This window comes from Eutrigla gurnardus (genome assembly GCF_963514095.1).
Source record: "Eutrigla gurnardus genome assembly, chromosome: 3".
Lineage (NCBI taxonomy): Eukaryota > Metazoa > Chordata > Actinopteri > Perciformes > Triglidae > Eutrigla > Eutrigla gurnardus.
This window is the reverse complement of record NC_139917.1, coordinates 17,491,882-17,504,525: the sequence shown is the minus strand read 5'-3', so window position 1 is coordinate 17,504,525 and position 12,644 is coordinate 17,491,882. Positions and strand designations below refer to the sequence as shown.

At 40.3% G+C, this 12,644-nt stretch overlaps 1 protein-coding gene across 1 annotated transcript in view; it reads left to right on the top strand.

The window, feature by feature from the left end:
• The first annotated feature begins 11,864 nt into the window (after nt 1-11,864).
• The window catches only part of gcgrb (glucagon receptor b), a 37,809-nt gene continuing 37,029 nt past the window's right edge, over nt 11,865-12,644 (top strand). Inside the window, exon 1 of the mRNA XM_084005984.1 lies at nt 11,865-12,193. The gene's annotated coding sequence lies outside the window, so the exon portion shown is untranslated. The remainder of the gene's footprint in view (nt 12,194-12,644) is intronic.

Sequence of the window (12,644 nt, the reverse complement as noted above, 5' to 3'; positions counted from 1 at the left end):
TCTATGAGTCTTACTGGTCATAAATGCAAACAGGGTGATATTTGTTTTCTGCTTAAATGATGCTGGGACTGAATCAACCCTCTGGGAACAGAGTTTTATATGAAATCTACACCAGACCACAGACCTAAGATCTGTTCTTACTTTGCAGAATTACAACCTCCCAGCCTGCACCATGTGACGGGACCATCCGCGGTTAAGTGGTGATATTCAGCCGTAATAATGAATGGCAGCAGTGTGACTCTGTTCCTCCATCAATGCAAATATGTCTTTATTAACACTATCCATCACATGCAAAGCATTAACGGCTGAACACTGCCGTCACATCCATGTGTTGGACTTTGTGAGCCTTATCTATCTGCATGGACCTCCATCTTTACATTAGCTGGCTGTGTGTGCAGTGAAAAGGAGACTCCAGCCTACACGTGATGTTCTTATTTCAGAAATGCGTTTTGATTTTCGCAAAAACCATCATCCTATCTACCACCCTCATTGCAATCAAGCAACTCATGCTGCGCGTCGACGCTTTCATGGGCTGAAATTATGATATATGCAAAGTGAATTAAAGACTTCTTTAGTTAGATTTCTTTGGTTCAGTTCTGAGTGAAAACACAAACCAGAAAAAGACAATTTGTTGAGGACAATAAATATTGTCAGCAACATTCAGAGATACTGTTTAACTTAGGGTGGGGGGTTATTTTTCTTTTTAAGGACATGATTTCTAAATACCAACTCAAATTTGTAGTCTGTTTTCTGACTCTATTTACAATTTGTTGTATTTTTTATTTATTTTATTTATTTATTTTATTTATGCAGATGCCTGATAGAAATATTCTCCTGAGGGATAACAAAATACCAATATTGAATCATACATATTTTAATGAAATAACAATGAACTTTAGATTAATGATGAAGCAGATTTTTTGGCAGATTTTGGGGATCAAATTTTCCTAGAAATTAAAAAGCTGAATTATTAAGAGCAGACAGAAAAACAGCTTGGTGAAGAAAGTCCAACATAGCATAGAGCTGGATATTTCCCTCACTCTGTTTGTTTATATTGTATATACTATATATTATAGTCACTGTTATTGTTATTGTCCTCAATGTTTGCACCTTAGTCACAAAGACACATTCCTTGTTGGTGTAAAATCCTTCTTGGCAATAAATATGTTTCTGATTCTGAAGTTGGTGGAGACCAAAACAAAGCTAAAAGGTAAAATATTGCCTTACATTTTTCACTTTGTCAAAAAAACATCTCGCAAATGTTGCTCTGTGTCTGCTGCATGTGTGCTCCATCAAAGGCAGAGTCAAGTATTTCTGCCCCCAGGTGGCAAACCCCCCCCCCCCCCCCCCCCCAAAAACAAACAGCTATAAATGTCACTGTAATTAATAAATAGTAAAGTAAAAACGTCCTCTCACCACTCAGCTGTCTATGTTGAGGTGATTTGTTTTCACACAGGAATGTGGTCTGCCCAAGGGAGAGCATTGATAGAGAAAGAATAAGAAGTAATCCTGCACTTCACTGGACAGTATGCGATTCTAAAGGCCAGCTATTGTTCAGTCTAATCTGAGGAAGGTCGAGGACTCAGACAAAAGAGAGGCAGAGTTCTGAGCTGAGGCTTAAAGGCCACGGTGAAACCCTGGTGAGAGTGAAGGTGGGCCAAGACTCAAGCTAATTTCTCTGCCTGTTGCTCAGCACGTCTTAACTAACAGACAAATATGCAATATGAAAATAATTCCCTCTCTTTTGATATGGGCAGATTCGTGCACACACTTGCAGCTCCTATAATCTATATTTTTTACACAAATGTGTAACAAATGTGTGATGTGACTCTTAAACCAACAGAGAATTAGCACCCACGTGTGCAGTTCCTGCGGTTCCTCTGGAGCATTTATCAACTAGAGACATATTTCCCTCGGAGCTGCGGGGAGCTTGAGAAACGACTTTGAAGAAGAGCAAATATTGAACCTAAATTCACGAGACCACCGGAAATGCAGCTCAAGTTGAAAGCTGCTCCCGATTAGCCCCCCCAAAAGAGGAGAAAAACACGTGGTGCAAAAGGAAAAAAAAAGTGATAATAAGACAAAAAGAGGAAATAATGTCACAACTAAAGACAATCAAGAGGACAAATGAATTGCAATGAGAGATAAGTTCCACTGACGACTTTAATTCACAGTTAATGACACATTTCCACTTCCTTCTCGCACTCAGAGAGACTCGCCACGGTGCTCTTGCAATGAAATTCATCGTCCATTTCCTGCAACACTTAAGTACGACGAACCAGACTTTTTCGCCAGCTATTAGACAGTCAGTGATGACCACGTGTTGGTTTCAGTGTGTTTTCTGCTTGAAATCTCACTTCACTTCTTGTCAGTAAGAGATTAAAGTCTCTGTCTATTATGTGCGGCATTTACAAACCTGGACTGTTTTGCATTCAGGAGAGAGATAGAGGCAGGACAATAGACAACCGCACGGCTAAAGCCCTCCTTTAAGAAATGTGCCGTGCTGCATCCCAATGAAGGAACTGTCTTGTGGAGCAGAACGACAATGTTCAAATCCACGTATTGAATTACACTCACAGCCTGGACATCCTTCTATTCGTTTCTGTCTTATCTTTTTAATAGCCATTCATCTTTTTAATTTAAATTTTTTGTTTCGTTAATTTCCTCTTCGCTGCCTCTTGTGTCGTTTTCCCTTTTTTCTGTGTATCACCTGTGTTGTATTAGTCCCATCAGCCCTGCTCTGTCCCCTTTGTTTCCACCAATCGGCTTTCAGCCTGCCGTCATGTCGGCCCACTGGTGTGTTGTTGTCTGATTAGTTTCTCCTGTAGTTCATACGTCTCTTAGTCCAGCGTTGATGTTCCTTCCTGGTGTCTTCATTTGTTCCTTGTTGGACTTCCTTCCTGTTTTCTTCATGCTGGTTTGGTTTATTTTGGGGTTATTTTTTTCTTTGTACTTTTCCCTGTGGATTTTGGTATTTTGGATTCATTATTTCATTATTATTTTCAATCCTCTAGTTGCCTACAAATATTAAAATATAAAAAGCGCCATATGAACTTATCATACACATTATTGAAACATTTAAATGGTCTTTTGTTGTAGCAAGGAGACACATGTAAGCTGTTTTACTGTCACGGGTCAAATATGTTATTTTAAAGTTTAGCGATTAGATTAGATTTAGTAAATAAAGTAATCAATGGCCTGTTTCTCTCCCTCTCTTTCACTCAGTCATCACACACCTTGTTTAGATGGACAGAGTGCAGTATCCGCTGTCAGATCACATGGAGCCCTCACTATTCTGCTCCCAAGGTCGTGACTTTGCCACCACGAGTGCAGGCGTTAATGATCAATAGGCTGTATGACAGAGATGTTACAGCTCTTGAGCCAGGTGTCGTTTCAAATCAGTAAGGCGATTGATGAGGACGCTTTGGACGTGCAGGCGAGCAGACGCATCAGGAAATCTTACACAGTTAGAAGCAATCAGGTTTTTGCAGCTCAGAGCATCAAGGAAAAAGTTAAATCCTCTATTGTTGGTTCTTTTATTCACTTTAATTAAGAATAGTTTTTATTATGGAATCTAGTTTTATCTTGGTTATTTGATAAGAATATATTTCCTTTGTAATAGTGTTCCTTTGCACTGTAATCTCCATCATTTGATTAATTCAACAGTGAGCCTTGACCCTTAACGTTGCTGAATATATATTCAGAGAATTAATGCTTCCACCAATACACAAATGATATACACAACTAAAACAATTATAAACAGTCAAGGAATTTAACGACTCATAAATATAAAACAATGAAATCATACTTGTGTTGGACATAAAAGAAGACATTGCACAGGTCACATTTGGGAGTCATTTGGGGAAATTTCATCAATCAATTTCTTTGATTTGTGATCATAAACTGTACCTGCAAAATTCATGACATTCCCCTCAGCCTTGGTTGTACTTTGTGTTTATAACTACTTCGCAAACTGACCTTCTAAATAACAGCATGTTAGCATGCTGGCATTAGCATTTAGCTAATCTTGTTAATCGTTTGATATACCAACAGCTTAATTATGTATGTATGTTTGTATATGATTGTTTACTTGCTTCATATTTAATCAGTAAATCAGTAGAATGTAACATTGAGCACCAGTTTTGTTTTCTACCAGCTCACAGTGAACCAAAGTAACAATGCTGGCACATTTAAATATCGACAACATCTTCCCTGGAATATTTGAGAGAGAAAAATGCCTTTTGAAACTGCTAAGTCTGCAGAGGGGCTGCACGGTGGTGTAGTGGGTAGTACTGTCGCCTCACAGCGAGAGGGTCCTGGGTTTGATTCCCGGGTCGGCCCCGGGTTCCTTCTGTGTAGAGTTTGCATGTTCTCCCCATGTAAGCGTGGGTTCTCTCCGGGTTCTCCGGCTTCCTCCCACAGTCCAAAGACATGCAGGATGGGGATAGGTTCATTGGTGACTCTAAATTGCTTGTAGGTGTGAATGTGAGAGTGAATGGTTGTCTGTCTCTACATGTTGGCCCTGCGATAGACTGGAGACCTGTCCAGGGTGTACCCTGCATTCGCCCAATGATAGCTGGGGGTGGGGGGAGGGGCATTAACTCAGGAGGTAGAGCGGGTTGGCTAGTAACAGCAAGATTGCTGGTTCGATCCCCAGCTCCTCCTAGCTGAGTGCCTGGTGTCCCTGAGCAAGTCGCCTCACCCTAATTGCTCCTGACGAGCTGGCTGTCACCCTGCGTGGTTGACTCGTCGGTGTGTGAATATGTGTATAAATGGGTGAATGTCAGTCAACACTGTAAAGCACTTTGGATAATATATAAATGATAAATGATAAAAAGCACTATATAAATGAGGACCATTTACCATAGCTGGGATCGGCTCAAGCCCCCCCCCCCCCCCCCAGGATAAACGGTAGACGATGGATGGATGGATACGTCTGCAGAGTCTGTGGCACTAAAACAAAAAAAAAAACAAATGTATCCACGTGGACATGTTCTTTTATTTTATTTTTTTAAAGAAGGCTTTAATACATTCACAGAAATGAAATCACACATGTGACACGATTACAGTGTTCAGGGAGCAGGAGTTTCAGATGCAAAGAAAGGTAAGGGGGTGTATCAGAGGTATTTATTGTCAGAAAAGAGTGCGAGAATTGCTTGAGGGCAGTGTGTAATTGAGTTGTTTCTCTCTCTCTCTCTCTCTCTCTCTCTCTCTCTCTCTCTCTCTCTCTCTCTCTCTCTCTCTCATGCATACAAACAAACCAGAACACATATTTCACCTCACACTTTCATGACTTCATCACAATAACAAGACTGATGCCCCAAAAAGTGTTATAAATTGGGTGTAGAAATGATCTCTCTGACACGCTCGCATTATATTCCTGCTGGGAGGAAAATGTGAATGATCATAAGTTATCCTCCGACTGTGGGGCAAACAGGGGTGAGGGGTGTGTGTGTGTGTGTGTGTGTGTGTGTGTGTGGTCATTAGTGTGGATCAGAATGAGTTCAGTGTTAAGATTTACAGCTGGTTTCGTGGTTTACGACCCAGGAGATAATCCCCGTTGACCCGCAGCCTCACACCGGTCACTCTTCTGTCACCAAATAAAACAACAACTGACAAGTGCCTTAGAGACAAATTGTCTCCATCTAGTGTAATTACCTGTTTCCTCTTGTGCAACACATATAACTCAGAGCGTGTGTGCCCGTGTGTTTATGACAAATTAGCGTGGCGTAGGTGTAGAGGGACTGAGAGCAAGGATGAATAAAGCAGATTTATGCCTTCATGGGCATGTTTTATATATGTGCACACATGTCTCTAGCTGTGTGAAAGGATATCCAGGCCTGATCTACGAGCATGACCTGACAATTCAATTAGGTTTCCGTCTTAAGTGTAATTGAAGCGATGTGTGTCTGTGAAACTTCCATCAATAACTTCATGATGTTATTTCCCTGCTTTCCGTCCGCCCGCTCTGTTTCACCCGCATTTAAATGAACGCTCACGGGTTATTATCATTTACTTGTGCATTGTCTGTATGGCGGTAATGCGAGGTGAGTTTGGGGGAAATGTGGACTTGCATATCATTGCCGCATTGTCTTAGAGGGCAATAAAGCAATACAGGAAAGAGCCTCATTAAAATCATATTTCTTACAAATGTGAGGAGAGGGAGAACATTGCTGGAGAAGACAAGCACAGATCATTTGCATATGTATATGCATATCATGTTTTTTTTTTCAAATTCAGTTTCTTTACATCGAAGGTTAAATAATGAATTGCAGCTGCGATAAACAGCATGGAATCGGCCTGGAACGATGGTTTAAAACACGTTTGACAAAGGGAGGCTTTGGCTGTACTATATGAGGGATCTTTCTGTTTCTCTGGAATATTTATCATCCAGATAGGGGGTTTTGCACAACACAGATGCTTTTGAATCCTATTTTCCTGTTGTTTGCTCCCTCCCACTTCCAGCAGAACAGAAATCTGGGCTCCGTAAATGTGCAGCAGCAATGGAGCGCCTTCACCTTTAACGACATCCACACATACAAATAACCAAACCAACATGTTCATCTGTCGTGGTTATTACGGTAATCAGTAACGTGTTTAAAAACATAAACCTAAAATAATTGCATATTTCAGGCCCCTTTTCTTACTGTACTGAAATGAACAGCAACAACAACTTTGAATGCATCTCCGAACAGAAAAAGTCCCGCCCCCTTCATTCAGACCTCTGTTTACAGTTTCTCAATCGTTTACACACATTTTCTGAACGCATGCCTCATACTCTCAGAACTCTACACACAAATCAAAAAACACACACACAATGGGCAAATTAACCCCTCAATTCTCCTGCAAAATGAAACTTTACATTCAAAACAATGTTATATCTTCTCAAAATGGTATTTTGTTGTCAAATGACACACACAAACCATCATATAGACATTTATAAGAACCAGTTGAACACTGATGTGCTCAATGTAAAACACGATGAACACTTCTTCTCCATTTACCATAATGACTTAGGCCTTTTTATGTTCAGTGTTACACTCACTACAGACAGTACATAGGCTACATAAATGTGTTGTAAAATATTTTAGAATATTGTTTTTATATATTTTATTTTTCACACAAGAATACTGTAATGTACACAGTGTTCATCCAAACCAACACAAAGTTGCATATACAGTGGTCTACATACAAAACCAGAAGAATTTACTGTACAGGCAATGCAAGCGATGGCCGAGCAGCGGGGGAAATATCGCCTAGCATGGCAAATCCATGCTAGGCTCCTCCTCGTCTCTCACTCCTCTGGCTCTGCCTCTGTTGCCAATGTTGGCATCCATTGCTCCAACAGAAGAGCTCACCTGTTGGACTTTTATGCTAATGCTCTGATTGCAAATTGTAAAACTGTGTTGCAGGTGTTTTCCCATGTGATGAGTCAGTGTGCATAGTAGGGAAATTAACTTTAGAATTTTGAATGGTAGTGTGTTCCTTGTGAAAACAAGAGATTTTCTTCATGAAAATTGTGCCAAATGCAGAGAATTGTGTGTAGTGTTTTGAAAAAAGTGTGTTTCAAAACTGCAATTTGAGTGTAAAGCAGGAATTGTGCTTGCAGTTTAGCAGAGTTAGTTCAGGGGGTTGGTGCATGAGTTACATGTTGTGGTCATTGTGTCTCAAGTACCAGTATTTGTGTGTAAACAATTGAGAAAAACTGTAAAGCCCCAGAAGCCAAACGAAGGCTCGAGACCGGCAGAGAGGAAGCAAGCGTTGACAGACAGGCAGGCCGTCCAATTATTTTCTCTGCCTGACTTTTTTGATTGGACGGCGTTTTTACAGTCCTGCCACGGCCACAGCTTAATTATATTTCTATGTGCATTTAATGTATTCATTGCTATCGGTATAACAGACAGTGTTTATGAATTGAATCATTACTCAACCTTTAATAAACTAAATGCTGAAGTACTAACCAAGCCTCTTTCAACACAGAAGTACAATAATATACATATAAAGGTTGTCAAACTGAATACAATGCTTCATTCTTCAGCAGGCTATGATAACAGCTATAGCTGTATTGCAAACCATTATTAAACGATTCTCAGACACTGCTAGCAAGTTGTGTTGACAAAATTAGTTCTTTTGTCAACATTTTCACATTTTGAAATCATGAAAATGGTAGAATCAAATGCATTGTACCTGAAACGCATTATTCCAAGGTTAGTTCATACATTGGGTCCACCACACATTCATGTGAAATGTTTTTCTTTGTAGCTCTGAAATGGGAATCACTACATAGAGAAAAATCCACACATGCTTGCTATCACATTATGTAACCTACATTCCCAGCTGTAGAAGTGCAGAGAGGTTATAAATATTGATTAGATTTGATTTACTTATTTTACAACTGTGCACAGGTTTATTGATACATGTCTTCATATAAAATGGATTCCATGCCAATGTCAGTGACGGGGAGTGACACTGAAAAAGGGGAATCAGGAAAAGACATCAATGCAGAACTATCAAAAGGGTTGTGGTTGATGGTATCAGTCGGGGTGCTGATGGAAATCACAGGGGAGAGAGGAAGGAGAGACACCATGGAGAGGCTGAAAGTGCCCAATTGGCAGATTTGATGTTTTCTATATTTGTGTTGTACTGGGACAGAAGTCCTTCTCAGTTTGAGGCTCAACACTGTTGCTGGTCGAGGGAATAAGGAGCTTCGGCGGTGCACACTCATTTCATTGAGGGTTCTGAGAGTATCATAATGTAGATGTCGCTTATCTTGTCTTTGTGTCAATACTGTGAAAGGGGAGATTTTAATGGACAAATCCAGAGATAATTATTACCTGCACATCTTCAGCTTTATATACTACATTATATACATGTTGTTGGTGGAGACCAAACCAGAGTCATTTACATTAGAGATGTAATTGTGGCAAGAAGCAAAAGTGTCCAGATGTATCGGCTGGATATGGAAACAATATCACCATTAAAACTCTGCTTCTTTTCTGAATTTGGTATTTTCTTTTCACGACTATTCATATTTGATGGGTTATGAATGACGCTCACAAGTTAAGAGCTTGGGAGTGCTTGAAAGTTTGGAAACCATTTTCAGACAGAAAACTTTTATTTGGCACATTGACTTTTAAGAAACAGCACTGGGACTTTGACTAAGATGAAAGTTTATTTTTCTTTTTTAAAGTCTAATCACACACACACACACACACACACACACACACACACACACACACACACACACACACACACACGCACACACACACACACACACACACACACACACACACACACACACACACACACACACACACACACACACACACACAGATACACATAAACACACACACACACAGACACAAACAATCACAGAATAAGAGAACACCACATTTAACAGGGGTTTCGTCACAATTGGTGAGGGAAAGGAAAAACGCATTAATCCAATGGAGCAGATGGTAACAGGGAGTCTCATCATAATGAATATCGGCTCTTGCCATCTGCACAATGTTTACAAATTAATTGCTCAGATACATCTTTATGAACTCAAAGCAATGCTGCCAACTTCAGATCGCGGCTGTCAATATATTAACAGCGGGAGTAAAGAATGACGGTTTTGTTAAGATCACTTAATGAATAAGCAACTATTCATATAAATGTTAGTTGGAAAAAGTTTACTTTTCTTCATGGAGAGCAGCTCTGATCTTAGTGGGCCTTTTGTTTTCTCCTCATCAGGCCATAAAAGTACATCAATTATACTTTTTATTAATGGTAATTTAATCATTTATTAGATTCATTATTTGTCTGTTCAACAAACTACTGTCAGCTGACTATGTAGTAGCAAACTATGAAGACATTTTCAGATTCTGGAGTTATTTAATGGAAATGTGTAAATTGACTCCACAAGTTTGTGTGTAAATGACGGACATGTTTGAGGCTCATCCTTTAAAGGCTCTGTTCTGTGTTAAGCCCACACGTGGCCATGCAAGCTCCAGTTCAGAGGTCACTCTCATATTGAATTGCATTTTTCATAAAGACCATCTGTAATATGGCAGAGAATGAGGAGGAGGTGGAAAGACAATAACGTCATGCATTGAGACCAGGCGGCGTCTGACCTCAGATCAGATTTCATCTAAGAATGCTGAGCCAGGCCTCAGATTAATGGATTCTCATTCACATGTGCAGGTTCAGGTTCAGGCAAAAATGAGATTCAGAGAATCCTGAAGCTTTTTGTGATTCTCGGCCACGGCGGCCAGTGATTGCCTGGTCAGCATGAGGTCCTGCATTATGTAAATAATTAAATAAATAAATAAGCCTCACAAGTCACACGCTTTCTAGAATGCTGATTTTGGTGCTACATTTTTTATTTAATATTGCTTCATTAAGGTTTGATCCTCTTCAAGTCTGATCAAGGCTGAGTCTCCCACCAAAATAAAATAAAAAGAATATTATGGGTTAAACTGGACTAATGTAGAAGGCTTTAGTCAAACGGGGAAGCTGTCCAAACAAGTGAAGGAATCCAGAAGGTCAAGGCAGTCAGCAGATCCAAACGTGATCCTGAAATCAAAGGATATGTTGAGCAGGAAACCATGAAACAGGCACGGACGGCTTGGCAACATGACGAACTGGGAAAGAACTACACACACTGGAGGAGAATATGTGAGGCAGGTGTGTCAGCCGGTGAGGATTTGGGAATGTAAACAGGAGAGAGGGTGGGTGTGGGAGTCAGGTGACCTGGATAGGTGGGAGGGTATCTGGTGGACAGGTGGAGAATGGCAGGTCTGCTCCTCCTCCCACCTCTCCCCATACTGTGTTCAGTGTGGCATCTAGTTCATCAACATGCCAATAAATATCCAAAATAAACACCTACTAAAAGCAGTTCCTATATACAACAAAATACATTTTGCACTGTGAAGCCAACACTGTCTGCCACAGAGACAGACAGGAAACAATATTCAATAAAAGATGTACATTCTATTATGGACACCGGCTGGTAACCTGCAACAAACTAACAGCACTTAGAATAATCTTACCGGAAGCTCAAATAGCGGTATTTCAAAATAAAGACAAAAGGGCGCAATCATAACATACAATGTTGTTTTGTCTGTCATCATGATCTATGATGAAGATGTTTTATTACCCCTGGTCTATTAAGGAGCTAAGAATGACAGTGTCCTTAATTTAAGACCAATTTAACGAGCTGACGTTTTTTCTATCTTCCCCCTGTATTTACATTCAACTTGTTTTCTCTTCCTGGTTTGTGCCGTCCTCATATTGTTCACATTACTGTTTTCCCCATTCATACATGTGCTATAGAAATGCTGGCAATAATGTCTACATGTTTACAGTACAACTAAACATATACAGCCTTGAAAATGTTAACACCCAGGCACATTGTATATCAGGCCTACATAAATACATGAACCTCGGATCTATTTATGTGCATTCCTGCAATACTTTCAGGCTCATTTATATTTCATGTATTTTACAGTAATTAAAAAAAAAAATTCTCAAATGGAGGTATTTTATTTTTCATTGATTCAATACTACTTTTATATAGCTGCATTCTTGCAGACCTTCAGCGAATTCAGTTCTATTTTACAGTAGGCCTATATGATCCCCAAATATGATGAATATTCAAAATTGAAAAAAATAAAATTGAAAAAATAATTCAACATTTAATGACGTAACACACACACACACACACACACACACACACACACACACACCTATTTGAATGTACTTTGTCTACAGAACATGCAGCACAGTCTCCCTTTGGCGTTGTATTTTGAAAGTTTCCACCGGAAGTCCCCCTTATGATTCTGGCTAGTTTGACAGAAGTCGTGAGCGCAGAGCGCCGACAGCGGACCGTTCAGCCTCTTTCAGTCGGTCGCACTTCAGTCCACTGCAGCACGAGCGGGACTTCATTTAGTAAAGTGATTTATAGAAATCCACAGAGAAACAAAAGCGAACCTGGTCAAAAGGCTAATTGGACAAGAAAAAAGTTAAGGAACTTACAAGTCCTATTTTTCTTCTCTTTTTGGTTGTTCATCTTCCTTCATTCTTCCTCTGTGCCTTCGGACACGGTGATGCGTGCTGGACTGTAGCTACCTGCGGTGATGGGCCGGCCCAGGAGATGAGCAGCGGGCGGTGTGGGGGTGCCGGGGGCGCACGAGGAGGTCCGCACGCTTAGGTAAAACTCGTATTCTTTATTCTTTGTCGTTGCTCTGTTCATCTCTTACTCTCTCTTAACCCTAGACGGCAGGTTGTGGGATACTTGCTGCTGTAACTTAACTATTGCAGGGACGTGATTCTCCCCTTAATTCTTCCCAATATGACTCAAACGCTTTTATTTTGGAGAAAAGCACAGCCTCAACTTTTTGGAGTGCCTAAAGGAGATATGGCGCGTGAGTGCGCGCGTGGTCGTCTTATCGCGAAGAGGGAATTAGAGAACTTATAAAAGAAACAGTTTCCTCTTTCAGCAAACAACATGGACATGGGCAGCGAACCAATCTCTCGAACGTCTATAGATTAATCTGTTGTCCTCGTCACGAGCCATTATTCAGTACACGGACTTTCCCCAACACGATTCATCCACCTGCCATCACATAAGCACTACTAATGTTTCAATTCGTCTTTCTGTC